A 26,846-nucleotide genomic window follows, 5' to 3' on the forward strand; every position below is an offset into this window, starting at 1 on the left:
GAAGAATATATATAGTATATAAAATAATCCCCCATCGTTATGGCAGATTTCCTGAAAGAAAGAGACAATGGCTTATGTATCTTTCCTAATAACAGTGCATCTCTATAGAAAGAACTTGGGGTTTATCAGTGATGATAGGTGGAGCTTGGGAAACATGGAGTGTTTGCTCATGGAAACCTGTGATACACATGTCATGATGTATTTCATTGTTGCACATTAGAGAGTATTTCAGGCTTTAGGACCTCTTCCAGCCTAAAACCCTTACAATGCACAGGCTAGGGAGGGTGATGTTGCAACTTTGATGGTATGTGAAGTCAATCCGCTTTCGTTTTAGTTTTCCTAACACTCGTGAAAGTTGCTGGGGTTTTTTGCCTCTCATTCACATTTTCACAGCCCAGAATTCAGAAATCTGCTTTAATTTTAACACAATCGATCAAATTCCGTATAATTAGGAGAGAAGTTTAGATGACATTTACTTTTAAGCAAACTTTCATAAGCTGTGTATTTTAATAATGTGAAAAAAGATTAAAAAGAAAGAACCAAATAGGCTAAAACAAGCAAATTACACCTTCTAATGATAAAAGCAATACAGATTCATTTGAAATTAAAAGAATTCCAATAAGCAAAAAGAAGTACACTTCACTGAGTTGCTGCTGTTTATCTTCCCATGTATATTCTAGGCTTTTTCTTTTTTTTAAATTATTTTTAAAATAAATTATTTATTTTTGGCTGCGTCGGGTCTTCATTGCTGCGCACAGGCTTTCTCTAGTTGCGGCGAGCAGGGGCTACTCTTCGTTGCGGTGCGCGGGCTTCTCATTGCGGTGGCTTCTCTTGTTGTGGAGCACGGGCTCTAGGCGTGTGGGCTTCAGTAGTTGTGGCATGTGGGCTCAGTAGTTGTAGCTCGCAGGCTCTAGAGCGCAGGCTCAGTAGCAGTAGTTGTGGCGCATGGGCTTAGCTACTCTGTAGCATGTGGCATCCTCCCGGACGAGGGCTTGAACCCATGTCCCCAGGCGGATTCTTAACCACTGCGCCACCAGGGAAGTCCTATTCCAGGCTTTTTCTATGCTTAAATATGCACATGTAATTTTTACACAAAAATGGCACCTATAGTCAGCTCCACAAACTACTTTTTTCCATATAATATACAGTGAATGCTTTAAATATACTTTTGCATCATTTTGCCTTCTGTGGCTGTACCATGTTATAGGTAACCAGCTGCTTTTGGTTCTTTAGGATGTTTCTAATTTCTTCTCAGTTACAGTGTTCTGATGTACATCTGAACAACTTTTAAAATGTAAAGACCACAGAACTTTCTTGGACTTGCCAATGTGAAATAGCTGGCATGTTAATTTCAATTCCATTTTGTCCACTTCTAAAGCATTCTTTTCCAAGTCAGTTTTGAGTGATTTATTTGATGGTCATGTTTGGAGCTCCCGTGTGTGACTGAAAAAAAAAAAAAATAGAGCATAGTTCTCTGAAAATAATCTGTATTTCAGTTCTTTTTTCATGAATCTAAGACAGCCTTTTCTTCATTTAATCCAACCTAGAGAGTTTTGATAATGTCACTAGGAACATGTTGCTCTGAGGTCTTTATCTCCTTTACTAGACCTATCTGTAATTCAGGATTAGCGAGGTCTCCAGGAGGTCACTTACTACTGTTCTGTCATTTCAGTGGAAAAAAGGCTGGAGCATGTGGAGGTGAGAAGGGGTGGAGAGATTGCATGGGTGGGTGGTGGTGATGGAGAAGGAGGCCAGGATTAGACAGATACCTGCCCTCACAGACTTCAGGTCCCCACCCGTTTTCATCTTTCACAGCTATGGCAACTTGGGATCTCACATTTTCTAGGGTAGTCAAGATAACAAATATTGCCTCCAGCTGCCCATTGAAATGTCTCAAAAATCTTGACATTAAAATTGGCATATTTCTGTTTCATCCATCTAGAAATGATATGAAAATCCTTCATGATGTCATGTTTGTCAGTATTAGGGTTATAATATATGGTCACCAAAGGTGTAGGTCTTAGGAGAAGGAATAATAGAGATGACTTACTCATTTTTGCAGTAAATGTTCAGTGAATACCTAGTATGCACCAGGCACTGTGCTAGGGGCCAGGGATACAAAGAGGGGTGGGCAAGTCTTTAAGCTGCTCTTGGTGGGGTACACACATAGAAATTAAAAATGGACAGTGCTTTGCTGCAATATAGACATATTTCCAAGATCCTATGAGAATACAGAGGAAAGAAATACAAAGGTGTTTACAAAAGAAGCAGGTCTTTAGCAAGTTGATAAGTGAGGAGGTATCTTCCAAGGGGAACATGAAGAGGGTCATGTAACATGTGCAAAGAACAGAGCGTATTCCAGCAATTTCCAGCAAACAAGAATTACAGTGTTCATTAAAAAAAAAAAATTAATTCTTAAGTTAAAAAAATTTTTTTACTAATTTAATGTTTTCTTATTTCTCTATATTTCTGATTTTAAAAAACCAAATTATTTATTTGTTTATTCCTTTTTAGGAAGTTATGAAATCATTTGATCCTAAAAGAGTAAATGAAATGAACTTGGCTTGTAAGGTGTTCTTGTAACTGCCTCCATCTCAATGACATTCTTTTTCTCCTGCCTTGGATTTAATAGCTTAGACATTATGGCTGTAGATTCATAAGGAGATCGAAAGATAGAATAGACAAAGACTATGTAGATCAAATTATCTGAGAATTTTTTCATGCTCTTAGTAATATTCCAAAATATGATCAACATCACTGTGCACATCTGTTGGTCTTAGCATTGGAAAAGCCTTGGGCTACACATTCTGAGATTTCAAATAAAGTGGATTTATAGTGGAAAGGAACCAGGGTTCCTGGTTCCTAAATAGATACTAAATAGATACATTGTAACAGAGCCATAATGATCTTATTTAGATATTTTCCACATTAAATAAGGCATATAGTACTGCTCTGTTATTGTCATGATTTTTTAAAATAAATGAATTTGCATCCATGGTAGTTTTTTTTTTTTTAATTCTCCATGGAGTACCACATGTGAATAAAATAATCTGTTGGAGCCCAGATTTGAATTAAGCTTCCTCAAAGTATAATGATTCCTTCATTAATTTTAATCTTGTTTTATAGGCAAGAATTTTTTTAAGTTTAGGAAGCCTAATTAGCAACATTCTGGGGAGTGATAATTGGGGTGAATTTCTAATATGGTTGTAACATTGTTCACTGGGTAAGTATTTCTTTTTTTTTTTTTTTTTTTGCGGTATGCGGGCCTCTCACTGTTGTGGCCTCTCCCGTTGCGGAGCACAGGCTCCGGACGCGCAGGCTCAGCGCCCATGGCTCACGGGCCCAGCCACTCCGCGGCATGTGGGATCTTCCCGGACCGGGGCACGAACCTGTGTCCCCTGCATCGGCAGGCGGACTCTCAACCACTGCGCCACCAGGGAAGCCCGGTAACTATTTCTTAAGCACCTACTCTAGGCCAGACACCGACCTTTCATTGACAATTTTATCTCAGTTTTCTAAAAGACACATTAATTCCCTTGCTTCATGGAGTTTATATTATAGTGAGAGGTAACAGACCAAAAAAAAAAAAAAAAAAAAAAAAGAGAGGGAGGGAGGGAAGGAGAGAGAGACAATGGAATCCTTGCCAATTACAATAAAGGTTAGGAAGGAAGTAAATGAGGGACTGAGAACTTGAATGATAGAGAAGCACCTGTTTTGTACAGGCTGGTCAGGGAGAAGCATTACAGACCTGGAGTAGCGTGTGCAGAGCCCTTGAGCTAGAAAGAGCTTGGTGTGTTTGAGGAATTGCAATAAGGCTAGTGGGGCCGAAGCCTAGTGAGTAAGGGGAAAAACAGCATGAGATGAGGTTGAAGAGCAGGGTAAGTAGCAGATCCTACAGGGTCTTACAGGCCAAGGCCAGGAGTCTGGATTTTATTGTAAATGCAATGGGAAAGCATTAAAGGGTTTTACACAAGGGACTCACCTGAACAGATTTCCTCTTCATGATCGTTCTTGCTTGCGGAGAATGGAAGCGGGGAAACCCATGGGGAAGCTGTTGTATTCGTCTAGGCAAGAGATGCCGGTAACAGGGACCCCAAGGGGTAGCAGTAGGATGGAGAGGGGAGGATAAAGAAGGGAAGGTGGTTGTGAGACATCAGCAGGGCTTGGGGGGAGGGCGTGGTGAGGGGGGGAGGGGGGACAGCAGGCATGATTCCTAGTTTACTGACTGGAGTAAAAAGGGGGGGTGGAGTGACATTGAACGAGATGGGAGATTGGAAGAGGCAGGAGTAGGGGTGTTTGAGTTCTGTTTAGGATGTATTACATCTAATATACGTGTGAGAGGCACCAAGGGAGATGTCACTTGGACATGTAAGCCCAAAGCTAAGGAAAGTGACGTTCTAGCTAAAATTATATTTGAGATGACCACACTACCCATTAGAATGTTAGTTTGAATCGATTTTTTAAAAGTGTTGGGAGTGTGATTGATAACACTGAAACCCTCTCTCTGTAGTGCATATCATTTGTTCATCAGTGACTCAGTTTAGGGCACACGCCAGTTGTGAAAATGAACGAAGTGGTGACTCTTGTCTTATTCCAAACGCATGGCACACAAGACCTTCCCTGTAGAACCTTCCAGACTCGTGCCAGACCCCTCCCCAACATGTACCTCTGTATTTCCACCGTGACAAATAACTGGTAATTTCCAGAAGGCACCATGTTGTCCCACCCTTGTGTCTTTGCAAATGCTGCTCCTGTGTCCTGGAAATACCCATTCCAGCTTTTTCTACCTTGCTCTCCACGAGTCATTTAAGATACAACTCAGGGGGCTTCCCTGGTGGCGCAGTGGTTGAGAGTCCGCCTGCCGATGCAGGGGATGCGGGTTCGTGCCCCGGTCCGGGAAGATCCCACATGCCGCGGAGCGGCTGGGCCCGTGAGCCATGGGCGCTGAGCCTGCGCGTCCGGAGCCTGTGCTCCACAACGGGAGAGGCCACGACAGTGAGAGGCCCGCGTACCACACACACACAAAAAAAGATGCAACTCAGGTAGGAATCACTTCCTCAGAGGAGCCTTCCTGGAATCCAGGTACTGTGTCCCTTCCGTGTGCTCCCCTGGGCAACCTGTATCCGCCCCATCTCAGTGCTGATTACACTGTTTTCTGACTGCCAGCTGGTCCTCCTGTTTCTTGGGCAAAACTCTCTTAAACCCAGGCAAGAGGGGCCCTGTTCTTGAGGTGTTTAGGTGTAAGCGTTCCAAGTGTCAGAATATTTTGAGCTGTTGTCTCCATACCTATATCTCCTTCTTCAACCTCCCCCCGATTCCCAGACAGGAAACTTGACCCAAGTCACTGGTGTCCGTGCCCATTCCCAGTGCTCCCAAGGCTCTCTCAGTTAGCACTTGCTGCTGCCACACAGGTAGGTGGTCCAGAGGTATTTTAGGCTGTCACTGTTCCTCTGCCTGCCTGCCTGCTGATAAGGTGAATTGAAATCGTGTGTATGGGGGAGGGGGGCTTGCTGCCTTCCTTGAGCCAAGACACAGTCGTCCTGAGCTTCTGATGGAAACTCCCCACGTAGGGCTATTCAAGGGGAAACGACAAGCCTGGGCAGCAGAGAACTTGGAATTCCAGGGAGACTTAGTGGTATTAAGACTAGGAAAAGGGCACATATTTTTCCATGGATTGCTAATAATCAAAACAATGCTCGATCCTTCCTGGCTTGCATTCCTGAATTTAAACCTCAGAGATTTATCCTTTTCCTTGATGTTAAGAGGGTATGTTTAGTACTGCGGTACCAGCATGGTGGTGAGCTTTGAGGCAGCCTGCCAGGTGTGTGGGATTTGAAATAAATCCTAAAGCTGAAGATTGGGGATTTTCCCCCCTATTTTCAAAGCCATAGGAATTGAAATCGTTCAATAAGATGGAAAGTCACTCCTGTGAACTTAATACACCACTTGAAAAGAAATCTTTGCCAGAGTGGACTGAGTCTCATCCAAAGGATAAGTGAAAATCTAGACAGTTTTCACTTAGAGGTAAGATTACTTTGCAGTATAGATATACCCCAGTAGGGTTTGAAGATGAAGAACAGCTCACTCCAAGAGAAGCCCAATCTCAGACTGAAGTTCACTCCTTAGAACGGCCGCTCCACAGGGTCTTCTTATTTTGTTCTGTGACTCATGCTGCGTTGAATTCTGCTGGAATGAATGACGCAGGCTTGCCCCAGGGTATCACAGCCCAGTTCAGCCCCTGTGCCATAGAAGCAGTGAGGGGATGGAGAGCAAGGCAGTGTGTGAGCATACCAGAAAGCAGGTTAGAAGAGACTCCAAAGGAACACAATGGGCATCCCTGGGCGGTGAGATAGCTGGCCAGTTTTATTTTCCTTGTGATTTTCTATATTTGTCCAATATTTCTATAATAGATACGAGTTGCATTTATAGCCATATTTTTTTTAAATGTTCAGAAAGAGATCCATTTGAAGAAAATGAGATGGGAGGAGGAATAAATTAGGAGTTAAGGATTAACAGATACACACTACTATATATAAAACAGATAAACAACAAGGACCTACTGTATAACACAGGGAACTATATTCAACTTATTGTAATAACCTATAATGGAAAAGAATCTGAGAAGTAATTCAGTATATATATATATATATATATATATATATATACACATACACTGAATCACTTTGCTGTACACCCAAAACTAGTACAGCATTGTAAATCAACTATACTTCAGTTGTGTGAAATAAACCTAAAACAGGGATGGAAAGAAGGAAAGAAGGAAGGAAGGGAGGGAGGGAGGGAGGGAGAAAGAGACCTCTTGTAGAAGTATTTGGGATGCAAAATCACCGTCCTAGTTTTTCATCTTGTTTCTCACTCTGAAAACTAAACATTCATTTATTATCCAATGCTAAAAAGAAGGAAGAAGAAAACATTTATGAAGCATTGACTTAACTGAAAATAAGTAAGGACTGAAAATAAGACCTCCTTTCTGTACTCAAGATAGCTTATCTAAGAAGTGTGGCAGACATTCTTATATGTACATTCATTACACTTTCAGCTTTTAAGTCCGTGTGCCAAGCACTGTGCTAGGTTCTGTGATTTACAGAGAAATACACAGAGGTTATTGCCCTGAAAGGGCTGATAGTGTAGTGGAAAGAAAAGAAATTGAAACTCATAATTACAGTATAATCAGTAAGTGTCACAATAGGGGCAGGACCAGGGCACCATGGGAGCACAGAGAGGCACTGAGCCCTGACTTGGGAGGAGGGAGCGTGGATTCATAGAAGGAAGTGATTGCCTTAGGTGCATCTTGAAGAATAAGAAACACCCAGCCGGGGAGCAGGTGGAGGAACAGTGGCATGTCAGGCTCTGGAGAGAGTGCAGTGGAAGGAGGCAAGAGAGTACTATGGCTTCTGAGAACTGCAAATCATCCCACATGGCAGCAACCATGCCGGGGTGGGCAGCAAGGAGAGATGAATTGAAGAAGCCAGGTCATGAGAGGTCATGTGCTGTGCTAAAGACTTTGAGTTCCACCCTGAAGCAGTGGGAAGCTACCACAGGATTTTGAAGGAGAGTGGCATAGACAGATTTGCATTATAGAAAGATTCTTCCAGCAATAGTGTGCCCCAGCAAGGCAGACTAATTAGGAGGTTGAGGCAGGAATCTGTGCAAGAAATAAAGAAGTCTCAATTAAGATAGTAACAGGGGAAATGCCGAGAAAGAATCAAAGAACATTGAGATGGATTTAAAAGAATTTGATTGATGGACTGTGGGATGAGGTTAAAAGAGGAGTCGGGATGACCCCATGGTTTCTGGCTTGGACAACTAGATGGATGATGGCAGCATTCTCTGAGCGGGGAGGCGTGTGATGAACTGTAGAATTGATAGTGCCCCTAAGATGCTCTATAAGAACCCTGAAAGTAACCGAAAATATAGATCTGGAGCTCAAGAAAGAGATGTAGGCTCCAGAGTTATGGGGGACTATCCCAAGTAGGTGGTAGTTGAACCCCTGGGTAATGGAAGAGATGGTGCAGAGGGAGTGAGAGGAAGAGAATGCAGAAGACCACGAGGAACATGAATTTTAAGAGGCAGCCCAAGAAGAGGGAACCTGCCAAGGAGACCAAGGTGTGTTCCGAGAGGTAGGGGGAAAGCCGGCTATATCAGGAAGGGAAGACCAGGTATATGTGGAATCCTGGTTCAGGCCCACTCTCAAGCCTGCCATCCATGGAAGAAAGGGCAAAGAGCAAGTGACAAGTGGCAGAAGTGCCCACACCAACTGAGTTTGCCTCTAACAAGTCTCCCTGGACATAAACGTCTGCCAACATCTCATTTGTAAAACGTCTGGGAATATAAGTTTTCTGTTTGTTTAACTGGGCGTATTGCCTCCCCCAAACAAAATCAGGCTTCCGTTAGTAAAGACCACGAGGAAAGGGATTTGGGGCAGGCAAACGACAGTGTTGGCCATGCGGGGTAGCCAAGGGTGGAGGCACTGTCGATGGAGAAAGACTGGTCCTTCATCAGTTCAACACAGATTTCAGAGCCCACCGTGTGCAGGCTACTCCAAGGTCAATGCTGTGAAGAAGTCCAGAAAGGTGACGAATGAAGCTTTGTGGGTGAAGCAACCAGTAGCCCGCTTGTGAAGTTGGGGTGGTTATGGGGGGTGGCTGGATGGCTGCTACATCCAGAAGTGAAGGGGGAGGGGGAGGAAGTCAAGGCAGGGAGCGTACACTAGTCTTTGGAGGATTTGGTCTTGAGCGTAAGGGGAGTGACACAAGGTTGCAACCAGAAGAGGGCGTCAGGGTGAAGAAGAGGTGTCAGGGAGGAAGGGTCTCCGGAAAGGTATCAACATGCTCATATTCCCAAGGTAAAGAGCCAGGTGAGAGAAAGCGGTTGAAGATCCAGGTCGAAGGATAACTGATGGAGAGAGGGCTCCGGACTGGTGTGTGCGGGAGGGAACACAGAACATTCCTTAGGTGTGCATTAGAGAGGAGGAGAGAGCCCCAGACTAGAGAGAAGGTTGGGAATCGGTGTGTGAGAGTTCACAGGTGGGGAAGGCAGCAAATGAAGGGACCATTCATCCCTCTGTGAAGCAGGAGGCAAGGTGCAGAGATTGTCAGGCAGGGGACTTAAGGAAATAAGTGAAGTCTTAAAATAGGCAGTATTCATAGAGTGGTTAGGAGCCCTTCTTTGGAACTGGACAGTCTGTATGCTCACATCCTCGTTCTGCCACTTAACTGTGTGAATTTGGATAAGCTATTTAACCACTCTGTGCCTTAGTTTTCTCATCTGTAAAATGAGGGTAATAACAGAAGCCTGTTACTTGGAGTTGTTGAGAGAATTAAGTGGCTTGATTAACGTACTTTTTTTTTTTTTTTTTTTTTTTTTGCGGTACGCGGGCCTCTCACTGTTGTGGCCTCTCCCATTGTGGAGCACAGGCTCCGGATGCGCAGGCTCAGCGGCCATGGCTCACGGGCCCAGCCGCTCCGCGGCACTTGGGATCTTCCCAGACCGGGGCACGAACCCGTGTCCCCTGCATCGGCAGGCGGACTCTCAACCACTGCGCCACCGGGGAAGCCCTTGATTAATGTACTTTTAACTGTGCCTGGCACAGAAAAAGTGCTCCACATGTATTATCTGTACTAATTACTATTAGCAGGACTGAGAGCAAATGCAGTCCGGGGTCACACAAACACCAAAATGCAAGCGGTTGATGGGGATTCTGCGAGCACAGCCAAGGAAGCGCTGTGTTCTTCTAGAATAGAAGGAATCAAGGAAGTCCTCAGAGACGAAGGACACTGGACTGATGCACAGGTCGTGGAGAACAAACACTGGGCTTAGGCAAGAGGCTGTGGAAGAGCATATGCTCTCCTGAGACTTGAGAGGGGGCAGGTGAGGCGTGGGGCGCGGTGTGTATGTGTAAAGGCTCCTTCCACCTCCAGTGAGGCAGGAATGCGCAGGCAGAGCAGAGCCTGAGACTCAGCAGGGCCTTGAGTGCTGGGAGTCTGCCCTGTGGCCACGTGAAGTTTGGAAGCACAGCAGTGACAGGATCCGCTGTGGCTCATGGTGCCCCTGCTGGTGCGAGTAGCTGAGGAGGAGGAGGAGGATAATAATGCTGAATTTATGGAGTGTGTGCTCTGTGCCCGGGACACTGTGAATGCTTTACATATTGGTCACTCCTCACAGCTGCCCTGTGACAGAGATACTGTCATTTCGCCCATTTCTCAGATGAAGAGGCTATACAGCTGGTGAAGCCGGGCAGTCTGACTCCATCGCGTTTCCGTGACCGCTTCGTTGTCACCACCTTGCCCATTAGGGTGTGACTCGGAGGAAAGGGTGGCAGGCGGAGGATGGGGTGAAGACCTCAGTCAAGCCTGTGGTAGCTTATTGATAGTGGATTTTCTGTCTTAGTTAAGAAGAGTTTGGCCGTAAGGATTAGAACCTCCTGCAAAGAACTCAGGGGAGGGCTTCCCTGGTGGCGCAGTGGTTGAGAGTCCGCCTGCCGATGCAGGGGACACAGGTTCGTGCCCCGGTCTGGGAGGATCTCACATGCCGCGGAGCGGCTGGGCCCGTGAGCCATGGCCGAGGAGCTCAGGGGAATGGTGGATGTGTTATGAAGATACAGAGCTCTCCCAGAAGCCAGCTGCTAGCTAGGAAGTGTGACTAGATTCCAGGGCTGGGTGTCGGCAGGCAGTAGTAATATCTCTGTCTGGAAACGCAGAGCCTTGTCTGTGCATCCTTCTATATTCTGATTAAATTGCCAGGTTCTCAGTTTCACTCTCCTGGGCTGGCTTCTGGCTCTTCCTGACCTGAGAAGTCCAAGACCAACCCCACTTGACCACTTAGTCCCTGCGTTGTGGGAAAGTTCTCGATATGGATAACGCAGTGGATCAGCCTGGGCCTAGTGTGGCCCCTCGGTTCATCCTGAGGCTGGGATGGAGGTGGGGAGGGTACCACAGGCGGGGAGACAGCAGCTCTTAGAGCTCCCATGACGGTCCATGACGGTCCACAATTAGCAAGGCTTGAAATATTAGTCACCCTGACTGGCCCCCAAATTCCCACAGGCCCTGGCAGTGCCTGGGTTCTGACCGTGTTTTCATTGTCAGCACCACTCAGCGCTCTGTCCTTTTGGTCTTGAGCTCAACCTGGCCTTCTAGGTTCTCACCACCGTGACCACTGCGGCAACTGCTGCGTTCACTCTTTCAATCCAGTCTTCCGTTCCCATTTCATCCTGTCTCCTTTTAAGCAATATTATTATTTTTAATATTACTGGCCTCCTACTCAAAAGCCTTCAGCAGGTGTTCTCTAGTTTTTCATATCTGTGGTTGGCTCCCAAGGCCATCTAGCCCGGGCCTAATCACTGTCTGCAACTTCATCCCCCACTATTAGGTCAGGGCGATCTTCCTGTCTCACCAGGAGTGGTTTTCCCAGATGCACCCACTGTTGTCACCTGACAGCTGCTCCATCCATTAGGGCTGCACTCCAGACCCTGTCACGTCCTCTTCTCTGAACAACTCCTTTAGTCTTGATTCTCCAGTTAAATTGTTGGTTTGTTGAAAACAACTCTCTGTCAGGATGTCTCAAACCTGAACCCAGAACTTGGGAAATTTAATATTCAGGGACTAATAACTGATTGATGATCTCATGGCCTTGGGTTTTTGGGGTCAAGGTTTTTTTTGTTGTTGTTGCTGTTGTTTTTAATTTTTAATTGCATTTTTTAGAACATTCCACGTAAGCCTTCTGACTGTGATAATTGAATACCTGTTAGAAGCAAAGCCAAGTAAAAGGTATTAGCTCCTAATCCTGTTAAAGACTTGCCCATTATTTCTGTGTTTTTGTTTTGGCTTCTCTTTTAAGCACCTTGACAACAGGGACCATGTTACTCATTGTCATTTCCCCCCAAAGTACCTACCATAGAAGTGCTGGAATCAATGTTTGGGTAAATGAATACTCTTCTGGGTGAAAGTGTGTCTTAAGTGGTCATCTCACCACTGTTTACCCTCTATCTAGACTTTTATATTTGTGCCTCGTTTGAAACTTCTCTTATTACTTGTTGACTATTAAGGTTATTAGCCTAGAACCCTAGAAAATTTTTCTCCTGCTCAGTCTCTTCTACTCTTCGGAGCGTTTGCCATTCCCTTGAGCAGTGCGTTTCTTTTAGGGTCCTATCTACCCCCATCTCTGTCCTTTCAGATTTCCCCTCAGACACACAGCCCACAAACACTGGCAAAAAGAAAGTGCTTTGGGGTAAACTACTATCTGTCCCTTGTTTGGGGGGCATATAGGAGATCTGTGTTGCTCTGGCTCTCTTTGAAGAAGATGAAATAAGCCCAGAAATACCTTGAACACTGCTGCAGGAGCAAAACCAAATCGATTTTGGTTATTTTGTTTGGACTACTTCTTTTTACCAGTCATGACAGCATTCATTCCTATATGGTTTACACAATTATTATTAGTGGAATAATTGAATAATTTCTGAGGCATATACTCTTGGGGGGAAAAAAGGAAAATAGCTTAGAAATAAAATGTGGACAGGAAGCATAATCTGGTAAATAAAAAATGAGAAAGTTTACAGTGTAGTAAGAATATAATGTTGTGAAGTCTACCCAATATCAAATGTCTAGTAAAACTGGGGAAAGAAAAAATGTAAGCATTATATAGAGGTAGAAAGTCCAACTATGTGCAATTCTTAGTGACTGTCCCAGATGTCTCTGGGAAGAGACAAAAAAGTGACAGTGTTTGTGAAGTCTTCATAGAGGCTTTTCCTTGTGCCAAATGGAAGCCCAGGTGTCATGACCATGTATGAATTTGCTCTCCTGACTTTCAGCCCTTTCCCCAACCCTCTTACCCTACCCCAAACACACACAAACACACAGTAGGTCTTTGTGTATTTAACATGAAAACCAGGGCAAGAGAAGATTGTACAATAATGGTGTTTTCCCGAAAGGCTATGAGTTGCACTGGTCTGGAACCAACACACTCGTCACAGTTGTTTCCATGGGCTACTTTCTTCTGTCTAATGTTTGCAGTGAAGGCTTGGTTTGAAAAGACGTATGAATTCTTTTAGCACAACCTTTGTTGGGAAAATGAATTACGAGTGGTTCATTTTATGCTGAGCCTTTTGTCATCGCCGTTTATAGCTATTCTGTTTATTCACTTGGTGAGAGCCATTCTGAGAGTTGATGAGTGTGTTTCGTGAGAGACTACAAGAGCCCTGCAATTTGTTTTGATTGGTCTCCATTTGGATTCATAGCAAGCAGGTGCCATCGTTTGGAATTGGTTTTGGCAGCAGCTTGGTTATATAAATATTAGATACATGAAACGAAACCTCATTTAAATTATTTTCATCAGTAGGAATAGGGGAGCATTACACTGAATATAAGAGCACCACGGTTCTATCTGTACAGCTTCTGAGCTTACAAATGTGTAACATACCATATGTCTGAACATATGTGTGTATAGGTGGCCTCCTTTGTGCAGATACTCAACATGCAGATCTTCTGCATTTCTTTGAGAGTTTATGCAAATATTCTAAAGAAAGAAATAAGAGCCTATGATTTCTTAATAGAACAGAAATTTTTTCCCATTTGAAAAATATAGGTATTTCTACCTTGGAAAATCTGTCAAGGATTGTTTTCAGTTTGGTGTATTTTTGTTGCTTATATTTAAGCCTTGGAAAATAACCTATCACATTTTTAAGCCTTTGGTTTTTCCTGTCTGTTCTGTTATTGTTGTTTGTTGCCAAAACCACATTAAAAGAGTATCACACCCCTTCCAAGTGCACGGGAAGGACTACAATACTTCTTACCTCCCCAGCAAAACTATTTACAAGGCTGACATTTTCCTAAGAATGACTTTCTAGGTTTTCATGAAAACCATATACATTTTTTACAAATTTAGTTTTATTTAGGCAAGGGACTGAACAGGGGTTTGTGATCATAGGTGGAATGAGCAATCTGGATGTCTGTCTGTAACCCTTTAAGTAACATCCTAAGCCTGCTTCTGGGTATATTCTTAAAATGCAAGATTCAAGATCTCAGAGAACACGCCGGAAAATGTGTTAAATATGCTTCATCCTGCTGGGGCTTTCTTTAAGCTGCCATGGCACCTGGCATCTTCCTCACCCTCTACCTCTCAACCTTGTGTCCCCCAGAAACTGCTCAGTTTCAGTGTTCCTCATAAATGAAGCTTTCCATGGTCCCTACAGGCTGACTTGGGCAGCTCTTTCTCCAAGAACCCTAGTAAAGCACGTGGCATGTTGTATTGTACCTGTCCCCATGTCTGTCTCTCCTGCTGATGTGACTTCTTTGAGGATGAGAATCTGTTTCTGTCTTTATGGCTCCAGGGCCAAGCTCATAGCCTGACATGTACTGTTCAATGATGTTGATGAATGCATGAAAAAGTGAATTAGTTTGCTGGCAGATAAAATGAACTCAGAAGAGCATAATTTAAACAGAAATGATTAACATTAACAGGCAGACATGACCAAGGCCCAAACTGTGTTTTAATTGCTTTCTCTATTGGGAAATGATCTAGGAAATGTTACCATAGATAGCCTGAATGGCGTGAAAACATTTGAATATGGCTAACTTGTGGAAGATCAATTCCCATAGGGCAGGTTGTACTCAGGATGATCAAATGATTAGCGAGTCTCCTCCTCATTCCAAAGAGGATCTGAGGGGAGGCTGTACCCAAGAAACTTGGCGATGGCACCAAACCAGAAGCGCCACGTAACAGAGTCAGCAGGATTCGTGATAGAAAAGAAGTGGATATGACCCAAGGTCATAGAGAATCAGTAGAAGAGATGGACCAAAAAGCAAGGCCTTCAGAGGCCTCTTGCACTGTTCTTCCCATTAGTCCTTGTTGCGTTGCTTCATCGGTGTTTAATGAAGAGGTTGTTTTTATGGGAAGATCAGTAAGGATTCATGGCTAGCGCCCCTCGCCTCTTGTATCTATAGGTTGGCCTACTTAGTTGGGTAATTTGGTAATTAGTCATTTCCCCCCTCATTTGGCCTTGCATGAGGAGCAAACTCATCTGTGGCAAATTAAAATACTGACTTCGATGGCCCTAGCTGGGAAATTAGAGGTTGAAAGGGTTGCATCTGACTAACTCGAATATGGCCCCCAAGTATAATATATCTAAAACCTTCGGTAACTGTAGAGTTTTGTTGTTTTTTTTTTAACACCTTTATTGGAGTATAATTGCTTTACAATGGTGTGTTAGTTTCTGCTTTATAACAAAGTGAATCAGCTATACATATACATACATCCTCATATCTCCTCCCTCTTGCATCTCCCTCCCACCCTCCCTATCCCACCCCTCTAGGTGGTCACAAAGCACCGAGCTGATCTCCCTGTGCTATGTGGCTGCTTCCCACTAGCTATCTATTTTACATTTGGTAGTGTATATATGTCCATGCCACTCTCTCGCTTTGTCCCAGCTTACCCTTCCCCCTCCCCGTGTCCTCAAGTCCATTCTTTAACTGTAGAATTTTAAAAAGCTCCCCTACCACCTTGTAAACCTAGAAATGCCCTCCAGGTTGAGACTCACTGATGTCGAACAAGTTTTACAGGAAATAATTATGTAAATTAATATTGTCAGCTAACCTCCTGATTGCATTTACAAATTGAAAAATGCAATGCAATATTTAGTAGACAGTCTTCCAACATTTTGTCAGATAACTAGGAGGGAGAGTGTGGTATGGTAGAATGAGCAGTAGATTTGAAGTCAGACAGCTCTGGATCAAGTCTCAGCCCCACCACCTCTTGACTTGACCCCAGGCAAATTGTCCCAAGTCACAGCCTCACTCCTATGCTTAATGAAGAGGCTGCAGTAGACCCTGGCTACTTTGTAGTGATCTATTTAAGCTCTTTGGAAATCCCCAGAGTCATAAAAATAGAAATGTTTGTACCAGCTCCTAGCCTGCCTCCCAGTCCACATTTTCTTTGGGAACCATGTATCTTGTGCATATCATTAGCTCATATCTGCTTTCCCACATTCCTATTTTTATCTCATTTTTGTATCTCATTCTGTAGCCCATCACTGGCCTGTTTGTCCTCAAAGCCATTCCTCACTCTTCTCCTGTTCTGTGTCACAGGGCAGGCATTCCTAGAGGATACATTTCTCAGGCTCCCTGTGTCACATGGTTTTCAGTAGGCTGGCCCATGGGAGCCATAGACAGGGATTGCTGGGTAGAGGGGCTGAGGGGGAATCTAGAGTGTATCCCCCTCTCTCTGTCCTGGGTAGTGTCCGCAACAGTGACTGTCTTCACCATGTCTCCAAATATACCCCCTCCTCCTGTAATTCCAGCCTCTTCCAGTTCACCCTCGCCATGATGTTCTGCAGAGCCCTCCAACTTTTGAGGTCTGGTAACACCCCTTCCCTTGGTGTGCCTCTAGCCCTTGGGGTGCCGATGTTAGTCTCTGCATTTCATCACCATCTTTTGCTTAGCTTTTTAACTCACCCGTCACTTTTTTTTTTTTTTTTTTTTTTTTTTTTTTTTGCGGTATGCGGGCCTCTCACTGTTGTGGCCTCCCCCGTTGCGGAGCACAGGCTCTGGATGCGCAGGCCCAGCGGCCATGGCTCACGGGCCCAGCCGCTCCGCGGCATATGGGATCCTCCCAGACCGGGGCACGAACCCGTATCCCCTGCATCGGCAGGCGGACTCTCAACCACTGCGCCACCAGGGAGGCCCTCACCCGTCACTTTTATAACTAATTCCATGTCTTAAATTCTCTTTCTTTAACATACCCAGAATAGGTTCTGTGTTCCCTCCTGGACCCTAACATCTCTCTTGAAGTGATAAAACATATTTATTGCCCCTGCTGCTTAGGGTAGCTTAGATGAACCCAAGCTCTTGAAGCATACTGAAAAAACCGGATTCCTCAGACCCACCATGCAGAGGCAGTGATTTAGTTGTTTTGGTGCATGGCCTGAGAACCTGAATTTTCATAAAGCTCCCCAGGGGTTCTGATGCTCAGCATTGGTAAAGAGAACAGCAAACCAGGCTGAGATGGAGGGGTTTGGGAGTTGCTATATTTATTCACCACTAAGGGCTTCACTTCTACAAACCAGCCTAACAGCGAGAGCCTCAGCAAAATTAAAAATGACTGCATCCCATGGATGTTATAGGACAGTCAGTTACGAGTGTCAGAATCACACAAGCTAAATTGAAGAATGCCAAAGGATTCGTTGCAGGATTAAATGAAATCTTTTTTGTGACAGCGTCTCATACATAGTTGTTGCTCAATAAATGATAGTCTTTCCTTCCCTCAAATTGAATGAAATTTGTAGCAGGCTCTGAAATAGTATAAATTATTTATTCCTTATGCTAACAGAATCCAGATACCAAATACCAGAAAGGATACATAAGCCATCATCAACAAGTCAAAAAAAATTTCAGTGCTTGGCATGTATTATTGTTAGCTGAGCTGGTGTTTCAACAATCTAATCATATGACACTATAAATTGGCTCTGTTTAATGTCAGCAATAATTTAAGAAAATAAGTTCTAACAGGGAGTCTCGTGTCAGATTACATATTAACACATCTCCTAAGGAGACCTGAGTCTTATGATTATGTCCTTACTTGGCCATTAGAATTTCTGCATTCCAGGCTCTTGCCAGAGACTATAATTTTGAGTGCTCCCCTGTCCAGTTCTTATCAAAAGGTTGGTCACGAGAAATAATTTTCAGAGAGCACTGCCTGAAGGATATGAAGTCTGTTTATTCCTCAGCTAGAGAGCCTACATATTATTCATGGTTTAACTCATCAGATCTTCATGTAACAGCTTCTTGTCAGTTTCCCTTTGCTGGGCAGGATTGATGAAAAAAAACACATCTGTCCTTATGGAATTTTTTTTTTTTTTTTTTTTTTTTTTTTTTGCCGTATGCGGGCCTCTCACTGTTGTGGCCTCCCCCGTTGCGGAGCACAGGCTCCGGATGCGCAGGCCCAGCGGCCATGGCTCACGGGCCCAGCCGCTCCGCGGCATATGGGATCCTCCCAGACCGGGGCACGAACCCGTATCCCCTGCATCGGCAGGCGGACTCTCAACCACTGCGCCACCAGGGAGGCCCTCCTTATGGAATTTTTGAACTATGTGTTAAAAGGGAAAACTCTCATAGGTTTCTAGACGGAGAAAACCAATAAGTTACCAAGACAGAAGCATCAGACTAGCATGAAACTACTCATCTGTAAGCCAGGAAGCAAGAAGACAGCAGTGACATATCAACAGGGAGATGAAACAAAGGGCTGGGAGCCAAGAATCCAAGAGATCTAGTTATACATGGGGACAAAGGAAAGACATTTCTGGTCATGGAATGACACAGAGCAGACCATCCATGTGCCACTTCTGGGGAACTACTTGAGAAGTTGTTCCAACTGAATGAAAATTGAATCAGAACAAAGGTGTTCGGATAGGAGGAGATGAAGAGCCAAAGAAACAATTATGAGCAATGAACCTTGTAAAACTTATGGTCAAGTCTAAATAAATGATAATAATATGACTGTGAACTATAAATTGTTCATTAAGAATAGCTGTGTCGGGGCTTCCTTGGTGGCGCAGTGGTTGAGAGTCCGCCTGCTGATGCGGGGGATGCGGGTTCGTGCCCCGGTCTGGGAAGATCCCACATGGCGCAGAGCGGCTGGGCCCGTGAGCCATGGCCGTTGAGCCTGCGCATCCAGAGCCTGTGCTCCGCAACAGGAGAGGCCACAACAGTGAGAGGCCCGCGTACTGCAAAAAAACAAAAAAAACCAAAAAAACATATATTGAAGTCCTAACCCCCAGTACCTGTGAAACATGACTTCATTTGGAAATAGAGTCTTTGCAGATGTAATGAAGTTAAGCTGAGGTCATTGGGTAGGTCCTAATCCAATAGGACTGGTGTCCGTATAAGAAGAGGAAAATGCCATGTGAAGGCAGACGACAGAGGCAGAGACTAGAGTGATGCAGCTGCATGCACAGGAACGCTCAGGGTCAACGGCCACCACCATGCAGCTAGGAAGAGGAAAGGAAGGATGCAGTCTAGAGCCTGGGGGGAGCAGGGCCCTGCTGACACCTTGATTTTGGACTTTCAGCCTCCATAACTGTGAGAGGATGAATTTCCGTCGTTTTAAGCCACACCGTTTGGAGACTGATACAGCCTGTGAAAGGAGGAGGGGGGAAGCACGGTCAGGCAAGCAGAGGGAGAAGTCAGACTTCCATGTAGGACCCACAAAGCCGGGGCCAACTCAGTGGGGAGCTGCCCCACCATTCAGTCACAGGCTGTGTGCAGCCCTGGGGAGGCCAGGGCCTGCGAGAGGAGGCTCCCTGCAGAGGCAGACCCTGAAAGAGCTGGCAGCTGGAGGCGTCTGCTGACCACCGTCCTAGTGGTGAGCAACCTGCCCTCCTTGAGGGGGAGATCTGGGTGGCACAGGTCTGCGTCTAGCACAGTAGACCAAAGGAAAAATGCCTGGGTAGTGGGATGGCATAAAGTCATTTTATTATTATTATTTTTTACTAGAAATATATAGACTCTTAATGGTTTAAAAATAGAAAGATAATGATGAGCAAAATATATGTGGAATAAAAAATTTCAATTAATGGGAAAAAAAAGAATTGTAAATTTTATTAACCCAACAAGAAAGGAATGGATAAAAATAAATGCAGGAAGCGTAACTATAATTAATAGTAAACAAATATGATGGAAGTAAACCAAATATAATCTAATAACAATAGATGTGAATTTGTTAAGTCCCCTTTCAAATGACAAAGACTCTTAGATTGGTTAAAAAAAAAATCCAGTTTTAAGCTATTTGTCAGGCACACCGCTGAAACCAAATGACAATAACTAAAAAAGCTGAAGATAAAAAAATGGACAAGAAGATGCCAAGCATGTGCAAATAAAAGGAAGGAAGTGAGGATATTAGCATCAAGATGGAATCCAAGACCAAAATTATTAAATAAGAAAAAAAGATACTTTTGCAGATAAAGAGTACAATCCACAAGGACACTATTATACATATATCCTTTGTACACGGCCAGCGTAGTTATGGAAGTTTTAAGGCAAAAAATAAAAAGTAGAAATACAGGAGAATATGCTTAACCTATAACCATATCAGAGAATTTTACTGTATTTTTTTCATAATTTGACAAAGTAGACAATGTTATAAGGTGGTAATAATATAGTGTTTTTCTACCCTAGAAACAGGGCACAGGCATGTTTTTCTCTTGTGTCTATGGAACATTTACAAAAAATTGTTTCTACGGCCATAGGAAAAAACTTGAATTTGAGTGGGAGGGGAAATTTTACTTATCCCATATTTTGATCCCAGTGCAATAAGCAAGAATATGACAATGAATGAAAAGATTAATAATTAAAATATAAATGCTTAACATTAAGAAACTCTCTTATAGATGATTCCTGGATCAAATTGAAAATCAAGTCCAAAATTACAAATTATTTGGAAATTAACTAAACAGAATACTTCACATCAAAATTTATGAGGAAATCATTAATATATTCAGGAATACTTTGTAGCCTAAGTGATTTTAATACTATCTTTTTAAAAGAGTGAAAATAAACTAAGTAGTGCATATCTAAGAAATTCTTTAAATCCCCAAGAAAGAAAATATTAAAAGCTAAAATTAATGGAAATGGCCACAAAAACAAATAATAGAAAAGGGAAGTCTAACAAAAATACATATTTATAACATATATATGCAACATATAATACATATACATTTTATGTCTATACACACACACACACACACACACACACACATATGCATACATGCACACACACACACCCCATCAGGAATAAGGAAAAAGACATTACCTGGATCCCAAAAGAATCGAAAGAATTCAGTAACAAAATATTATGTGTTAACTTTATGGTAATAAATTTAAAAATCTAAAGGAAATCGATGGCTTTCTAACAGAATATAAATTATGAAAATTTGATTCAAAGCAAGGTTATAAATTCCAAGAAATGAATAATCCCCAAAAACTAAGTGCATATAAAGAGCCATCCAATTTTATGAAAAGTATTAATTTTTTAATACCAAAGCCTGATAAAGATGGGAGAAAACATTTCAATTATGAAAATATCCTTTTAAAAATGGTAGCAAATCAAATCCAAGTTAGGGTTTTTCTAGAAATATGTAATTTTTCATTGTGAAATTTCTCAATGTTATATTTGACACAGTAGAATAAAGGAGAACAATTATGATTATATCAACTGATGCTGACTGAAAATGCATTTGATATAATTCAGTAGACATTCCTAATAAAAAATAAAGTAGAATATAGCAGAAAGAAGCTACTATGCTACCAAACGAACAAGAACATTATAGAGGATGGTGACTACTGTAGGATTATAATATAAATATCAAGCACTACTACTATTACTCAACTGCTATTATTCAACATTTATTTGGAAGTTCAGTGAATGTAATAGGAAAAGAAATAGAAGTAAGGTGTATAAATATTGCAGGTAGTGTGATTGAGGCTCTGCCTAAAATCTTTTAAAATTCTGTAAGAGGATTTGATTAAATGACTGGGTGAAAGATAATAGATGAAACCCAATCATTTTCTTTCTATGAGTTAATAACCAGTTAGAAATGCAAATAGAAAAATCCCTATTTAAAAGCATGACAAACTAAAGTATCTGGGAATGAATTTAGGAAGACATAAGACAAAAACCAAAAATATGGTTGTAGTAAAAGTTATAAAATAACATTTGAAGAAATAGAGAACTATACCATGATTTGAATAAGAAAACTTAAAATTCCAAAGATATTAATGCTTCCCAAAGTAGTATATAAATTTAATATAATTCTAGTCAGAATTCCAACTTGGCAGGGGGCTGGTGGGGTGGGCGTGTTTTCAGGTTAAGCAATGTGATTTTCAAGTCCATATAAAAATATAAACTTGGAAGAAACATAGTGTGGGGAACTTGTAGCAGCAGCATGTTACTGCATTTAAGACAATATATTAGCTTAGAAATCAACAAGTAAGTCTTTGGAACAGAAAGCCTAGAAATATATTGAGGTATATAGGAAAACTTAATATTTGCTAAAGGAGGCATGAAGGCATGCCCTTCCAGTAAGAAGAAGATAGATTATAAAGTAAATGATGTTGGGGCAGTTAGCTACCCATCTGGGAGACGATGAGGTTAGATTCCATTTGAAGCAAAGATCTAATGTTAAAAATGAACTATAAAGGTATTTGAAGAAAATACAGGAGAATACATGGAGTGTAACATCAGGCTTGGGAGAACTCTCCCAAGTAAGGCAGTAAATCCACAGTCCATCTAGGAAAAATTAGTAGATTTGACTATGTAAATATTTTCAATGTCTACCTGACAAGACACCATAAACAGAGCCAAAAGATGAACAATAGCTTGCAGCTCATATGACCGAGTTAATGTTTAATATACCAGGACATCTTACAGATTGATTATAAAAGAAAAAAAGATAAACAGCACAGTATAAAAATAAGCAAAAGGAAATGAACTGAAAATGTAAATCACCAGTAAACCTGTGAAGAGGATAGGCCCCGTTAGTCATAAGAGACCGTGAATTAAAATGACTGAGGTGTCATTCTCTGCCCATTAGATTGGCAAACATTTTAAAGATGGCGAACATCCAGTGCTGATTAGTATGTCATTAAGCAGGTACTCAGTATGCACTGTGGGACTCATTGCTTCACCCTTTTTACAGAAAAGAATGTAACAAAGGTCCTTCAAATATTTAATGCACTTATCAACTTTGGATTAATTTCCAGGATTCTTTCCCACAGAAATAAAAGTACTAGAACGTTAGAGATGTTTATGTAAGTCTGTTTATTCCTTCTCTGGTTACACTAGCCAAACCTGGAAACAGTCTGCATGTTCGTCCGGGAGGGAGTGGTTGCTTAAATGATGGTGTGTCCATTTTGTGGAATATGGTACAATTATTTTTTTTAAAGGTTACACCATAGGATTCCATTTGTAACTTTTTTTTTTTTTTTTTTTTTTTTGGTTGTGCCGGGTCTTAGTTGCGGCAGGCAGACTCCTGTTAGTTGTGGCTTGTGGGCTTCTTAGTCGCAGCTCGCTGACTCCTTAGTTGTGGCATGCGAACTCTTAGCTGCGGGATGCAAGCAGGATCTAGTTCCCTGATCAGGGATTGAACCCAGGCCCTCTGCATTGGGAGTGCGGAGTCTTAGCCACTGCGCCACCAGGGGAGTCCTGATACAGTTATTTTAAAGTGAGAGAGATATATAATATAGATTTGAAAAATATCTTTAAAGTGCTGATAGAAGTGGCTGAAATAAGTGTGTGCATGTGTGTGTGTAAGCATAGGGAAGATTTGAGAAGGATAGTCAACAAACTGTTACCACTGGTTATCTCCTTGGGGAGATACTGATGGGACCTTATTCATTTTTACTTTAAACTGTATTTTTTAAATCGGTTACCATAAGCAAGTATCTCTTTTGTATGAAAACATAATTATAGGGCAAAAAGGTTTGTTGAACCGTCTTTGAAGTTGTGTTATTGAAACAACCTTCTTGAAAATCACAGTTGATTTATCACAGGAATAATATTGCAAAATTATCCACATACCACGTGGGGTCTCTTTTATGAAGACCCACAGGAGAAATTTCCACTGCAGCCTCAATCCCCAGTGTGGTTCATTTGAGCAACTGACTTGTTTTTATCTTATGAACATTGGGCATTTATGTAACTGATTATTTCTTCCTCTGCTGTGACCACTAGGAATCTCAGAGTCAAACTGGAGACTGACCAGGGTATTCAACAACTATACGGGATTACACGGCTCACATTCTGTGCACAGCCCATACTGCTGGCACCATCTTGTTCCTCACCTTTATCTTCCCTTTTTTTATGCACACATTTCTTTATTTTAGTTTTAACTGATTGCATTGTGTGTATCCCTATAGCCACCTCTGATCTCTTCTGGGAGACGAAGTAGAGGTATGAATAAATGATGAATAGTGATTTCTATTTTAACAGGAACCTGGGAAGGAAAACAGTCTCAACAATGAATAGGCCACTCATCACGACCAGTAACAGATGACTTGCCATTTCATTGACAAAGGTAAGGAAGTACAGTCTATATTTTTAATTAATTCCAACGGACTCATTATAAGCCCTTACTCTTTTATTTTATATTTACAAATACTCTAAATCATGTATCTAGTTCATGGCCTTTAACTTTGACATCAAATTGAAAACAAACAGCAAGCAAATAGAAACAGGAAATTTTGTGGACGTTGGCATGCCAAAAGGGGCAGAACCCAGGAGATGTGGTCTCTGCTATTAATTACTGTGTCCGGTTAAGTATTTGACTAGCATTAGTGTTTTCCTTATTTTTAAATGTAGCAGTGCTCACCAGAATACTTGGAGAATATAGCAAAATATTAACATGATAAGCCAAAGCATTCACAATCCCATCATCTGTAGATAATTACCAGTACTTCTGCGAATTTCTTTCCTCCTTCCTTTATGCATATGTAGAAATATATATGATTATAATGTTTTTAAAAGCAATGTTTTTAATCCATACTTACCTTGGCTTCCATAGTTACAAATGATGTACCTTAACGAGTGCAGAACATAGCAAGTCTAGGAAGAGACAGTAATTGTCACTGTGACCATTTTAATAGCCATTTGCAGTCGACCAGAGCATCCCCAAAGCATCTCATTTGCCTCTCCTACATGGATGTCCTGGTGAATAAGTCCGTGTGACCTTTGTTAAACATCATCCTACAGAGACAAACAAACAAAAACCTTTGAATCCAGGTGATATCTCATGGTCTGCTTTTAACATTATTATCTGCTTTGTGCTGCTTGAAGGGAATTTTTTTTTTTTTAATATATTAAGTTTACCCACTTTTCTACCGTCTAGTCAGGAATGATTTACAAAGTAATAAAAAAAAGACTCATCATCCGTCCTTCATTCATGCCAATTTGTCAACCCCTCATTAAGACTGTATTTTCAAGCCCTTTCAGCATTGCTCTTGAAGTTTTTCGGGTTTAAAAGCTGCAAAGGCTTAGAAGTGAAATTACTGAAATGGCATTCTTTAGGGAAGTCTTCATTCTGTGGGCTCTATCAAACAGCTGAAGATTAAGGAAAATCCTACTCTTATTAGTGGTAGTACATACTAAATTGCACAAACATACTCTAATACAGAAATAGGGATCAAATATCAGATAACTCCTTATATATTCTTATAGTGATTATGTAATTTGAGCTTTCCAGGGGAATGATACAGGGCTGGGTTTGGTTTTTACCCTGAGCCTGATATTGCAAAACCTTTCCAATATTCCAATTCCACTCATGTATTATTCAAAACTCATATTATGAAGTAACTAGAAAAATCAATTATTCTTTAAATAAATTGAGCAGATACAGTGTGGGAAGCAGTAGTGTATGAAACATCTGTCCTTGAAAACTTCACATTCAAATACGGACAGATTGAATGGAGACAAATGGAACTGAAAGTTTATCTAAGAGAATGCTTGGATTGGTGGGCCGTCATAGGTCTGGTGAGGTTGGCTTGCCATGGTCCATTCTTTCATTTTCTTGGGTGGTTTTTAGTCACATCCAGCTCATGGCAGTCATTTAGCTCCAGTACAGAGAAATGGCTGGCAGATCCTTAGGTTTAGTGCATACTATGTTTATTGAAAGCCCAAGATTTAAAATGTGCTTCAAAGGCTTATGAGAAAGTCAGAAGTTTTCTCCTCCATGGTGTATAGAATGCTCTTCATTGCAATTTAAGATAAGACCCTTAACTATCATGGCACCTTGAGTTATGTAGTTATCCTTGTTTACCACATAGGTAACTGGTTTTAAGAAATCAGATGAATTAGAAAATGTAAAAGCCTTATTATTAAAAGATGAGAGGAGCACATGTTTAAACATCTGATACCTGCCAATGAAAAATAAAATTTTATCTAAAAGCATTGGAAGAAATCACAAAAATAGTCAATAGTTTTAAGTATGAAAAATGTAAAACTTCTCCATGTCATAATTATAAAACACATTAAAAGACAGCAGCATGGAAGATACTCATAATGTGCTTGTGAACAGATTAATAACCTTAATACATAAAAATCAATAAGGAGACCACTAATATTACTAGCCATAATAGGTCAAAAATCAATACCTAAGACCCAAATAGATCAGTGGACAAAATAATAGAAAAGTTGAAAGAAGAAATACAAAGAGCCAAAAAAAGATATGCAAACAACGTTAACCTTCGCTAATAATTTTCAAGGATGCAAATTAAAATCAGGAGGTGCTTCCTTTCACCTGTCAAGTTAGCAAAGCTCGTTAAAATGATAATAGTCATTGCTAAGCGTGTCATGAAACCAGCCCCCACTCATTGCTGATAGTGTGAATGGGTGTATTCTTCTCAGAAAGAAATTTAGCAATACGTGGTAAGAGCTTTCGATTTTTTAGTGACCTAGTAACTCTAGGAAACGAGTCCAAGAAAACATGGAAGGTGGACAAAGGTAGAAGCGCACAATCATTACTGTTGCATTATTTGTAGAAACAAAACCCCCGATCCTCCTCAACTGTCCTTCAGTGTTGGCATTGTTAACTAAGTATTAACGCACAGTTGTGTTCACCCAGTGGTGTCTCTTGCAACTAGAAAAAATTATTCTTACATTGAGATTTTTATAATCAAATGGGAAAATGCTTATTACATAAGTGTTCAGCGAAAAGTGCTGTGTTAAGGTACTATCATAATATTTTTAGTATGAAAGTGCATGGAACAAAAGGTGGAAACAAACATACCAAAATGTGAATAGTGGAGTTGCCCAAGGGCAGTAGAGCTGGGTAATGTTTTTGTTCTGATTCATGT

The 26,846-nt window shown here is 41.8% G+C and overlaps 1 protein-coding gene across 3 annotated transcripts in view; it reads left to right on the top strand.

Moving 5' to 3' along the window:
* The window catches only part of PIP5K1B (phosphatidylinositol-4-phosphate 5-kinase type 1 beta), a 329,179-nt gene that overhangs the window by 84,782 nt on the left and 217,551 nt on the right, over nt 1-26,846 (top strand). For all 3 annotated transcript variants that reach the window (XM_082612673.1, XM_082612672.1, XM_082612674.1), the window contains exon 2: nt 23,989-24,073. The gene's annotated coding sequence lies outside the window, so the exon portion shown is untranslated. The remainder of the gene's footprint in view (nt 1-23,988; nt 24,074-26,846) is intronic.

The sequence above is a fragment of the Mesoplodon mirus genome, assembly GCF_964341445.2.
Source record: "Mesoplodon mirus genome assembly, chromosome: 1".
In the NCBI taxonomy this organism is placed as follows: Eukaryota; Metazoa; Chordata; class Mammalia; order Artiodactyla; family Ziphiidae; genus Mesoplodon; species Mesoplodon mirus.